At 47.6% G+C, this 3,150-nt stretch overlaps 1 protein-coding gene across 2 annotated transcripts in view; it reads right to left on the bottom strand.

Annotated features, from left to right (window-relative positions):
- The window catches only part of GAB3 (GRB2 associated binding protein 3), a 62,082-nt gene that overhangs the window by 58,506 nt on the left and 426 nt on the right, over positions 1-3,150 (bottom strand). The window lies entirely within an intron of this gene.

The raw sequence follows: 3,150 nt of genomic DNA, 5'->3' as shown, positions 1-3,150 counted from the left end.
CCCGCGTCTCCTGCATCGGCAGGCGGACTCTCAAGCACTGCGCCACCAGGGAAGCCCTTCTTCGAAATTTTTAAAGAATAACACTAACCAAACTTCTAACAGTTGTCATCCCTAGGGAGGGGCATGGAAGGGAATGAGGAGGGGTGCACAGGAAGGGTAGGATGTGGGGAAAATTAAAGAGGGTCTTTCACTTTTTACTGTATTTATTCCTAGATCATTTGGCTGTTTATAAGAATAAGTTCGTATATTTGTGAAAGAAAAAACAGAAAAGAATCAACCTTTTTTTTTTTTTTTGCTTGCTTCAGAATGCCCCTCACCTCCCATTGTGGAGCACAGGCTCCAGACGTGCAGGCTCAGCAGCCATGGCTCACGGGCCCAGCCGCTCCACAGCATGTGGGATCTTCCCGGGCCGGGGCACGAACCCGTGTCCCCTGTATCGGCAGGCAGACTCTCAACCACTGTGCCACCAGAGAAGCCCAGAATCAGCCATCTTTTAAAAGAGCAGTAATTCACCCGTCAGGATGGCAAAAAGTCTACAAACAGTAAATGCTGGAGAGGGTGTGGAGAAAAGGGAACCCTCCTACACTGTTGGTGGGAATGTAGACTGGTGCAGCCACTATGGAGGACAGTATGGAGGCTCCTTAAGAAAGTAGAAATAGAGCTACCATATGATCCAGCAATCCCACTCCTAGGCATATATCTGGAAAAGATGAAAAGTCTAATTCAAAAAGATACATGCACCCCAATGTTCATAGCAGCACTATTCACAGTAGCCAAGACATGGAAACAACCTAAATGTCCATTGACAGAGGAATGGATAAAGAAGATGTGGTACATATATCTACAACAGACTATTACTCGGCCATAAGAAAGAATGAAATATTTGCAGCAACATGGGTGGACCTAGAGATTATCATACTAAGTGCAGTAAGTCAGAGAAGGACAAACACCATATGATTTCACTTATATGTGGAATCTAAAAAAAATACAAATGAACTTACAAAACAGAAATAGACTCACAGACATAGAAAACAAACTTATGATTACCAAAGGGGAAGGGTAGGGGATAAGTTAGTTCAGGATTAGTAAATACACACCACTATATATAAAATAGATAAACAACAAAGACCTACTGTATGGCACAGGGAACTATATTCAATATCTTGTAATAACCTATAGTGAAGAAAATCTGAAGGTGTACAGCTGAAAGTAACACAATATTGTAAATTAACTATAGTTAAATTTAAAATTTAAAAAAGAGCAGTGATAAAACTATCTTTCATAGTTTCGAGAATGAAACACCAGCTTACCTCGGACTGAAGGACTTACCTAAATACAGACTTAGCTTCCATCTGTGGTTTACGAACATTAACAGAGAGCTACTTGGCTGGCAGCGCAAAGAACTAAGTTATTGCCCTAGTTGTGCCACTAAGTAGCTTCGTTATGTCATTGTGTAACACACGTGAGACTCTGGACTTCTGGAGGACAGGGATAAAGTCTCTTTTGCTCTCTCTAGCCAATGGCATAGGGCCTGGTTCAGAGTTGGTGCTCAATTAAAAGGAAGACGGAATGAGCACTCCCGACAGGATCTGAGTGAAAAGAGGCTTGTGAACACCGACAAATGATCGCCATCTAGTGGCAATACGGGATTCCTGCAGAACTTAGAGATGAGCGGAAACTGACTATGGGGTGTGCTTCAGGGACTCCTTTCAACTCCTGTCGAAACGACTATGTCCCTCATTATAAAAAGTTCCCAACCATAGCCTGAGAGGCCCAGGTTTATGTCTCGGAGTGTTGGTAAGATGACATCTAGGTAGTCTTGTGTCCTAAGTCTCCTTCACCACCCCATCACATTCCCCACATGCCTATAAACTGTGCAAAGTCCACACCTGCCACACCTCCACTGCACCTCAAGAGAACAAAACACATGTAATAAGACGTACGGACACCCATGCCTTCCCGAGGTGGGTGAAGGGCTAATAAAGTTTCCTAAGCCAGTGTGGTCAGGACAAAATAGAAAACAGGACTGGAAAAACATCCGCCACGAACTTTGCACTCCAGGTTCAGCACCTTCCTGCATCATCTGACAATATGCCGTAAACATTTAAGATGTCTCACATTCCGAAGGGCAACAAGGAGAGCTACCTCGAGCTGGTTTTGTAAGTGCTGCACTCTGTGACAGACCCTCACCTGAATATCATGAGTCTTCAAAGCAGATGCACCGTTGGCGAAGCAGCTGGGTGCCTTAGAGGCTGAGTAATAGTGGACCTCGTGTCTATAGACTCGGGGACTCAAAAAGAATGATGAAGGTAAACAATGGTAGTAATCAGAAGAATCTAGGTGTGTCTACGTCTATGGCATCTACACGCTAAGTGGAACATGCCTCTAAAACGCTGCTCAGCGGAACAAACGGCAGAAAACTTCGCAAAGAGGGCTTCCCTGGTGGCGCAGTGGTTCAGAATCTGCCTGCCAATGCAGGGGACACAGGGTTCAAGCCCTGGTCTGGGAAGATCCCACATGCCGTGGAGCAACTGGGCCCGTGAGCCACAATTACTGAGCCTGCGCATCTGGAGCCCGTGCTCCGCAACAGGAGAGGCCGCGACAGTGAGAGGCCCGCGCACCGCAATGAAGAGCGGCCCCCGCTCGCCGCAACTAGAGAAAGCCCTCGCACAGAAACGAAGACCCAACACAGCCATAAATAAATTAATTAATTAATTTTAAAAAGAAAAAAACTTCGCTTAGAGTCGCAAGAGACGGCCACTAGTGTAGTCCCGGGTAAATGAAGAAAGGGGTCTGAGCAGCTGTACGTTGCTTGTCCTGAGGACGCGGGTGGACATAATGAATGTTCGAGCTGTGGCTCGTACATTTAAGGTGTGCTCTCCCGAGTGCCCCTTGTCTCACCCTAGCAAAAGTCCATGGTTACCAGAGGTTCTCGAAAAGCGCAGTGCCTGCAGAAAGGAGAAGCTGAGAAGCGACACCCTGAGGAAGGCTGCGGACGGTCGTGTCCGACGACAGCTCCGCGGGAAGACGGTGCTCGCGGCCCCGGGGGAAAGCAGAGCCTCTGCGCCCGCCCCGTGCAGGCGGCGCGTCCCGGGGTCCCTGTCTCTCTCCCCCGCCGCGGCACGGCGACAGGGCCGCTTTTTCGGGAGG

Source organism: Lipotes vexillifer, unplaced genomic scaffold (assembly GCF_000442215.2).
Source record: "Lipotes vexillifer unplaced genomic scaffold, Lipotes_vexillifer_v1.1 scaffold2385, whole genome shotgun sequence".
NCBI classification, from domain to species: domain Eukaryota; kingdom Metazoa; phylum Chordata; class Mammalia; order Artiodactyla; family Lipotidae; genus Lipotes; species Lipotes vexillifer.
The sequence above is the reverse complement of the archived record's forward strand: the minus strand, read 5'-3'. Positions and strand labels throughout refer to the sequence as shown.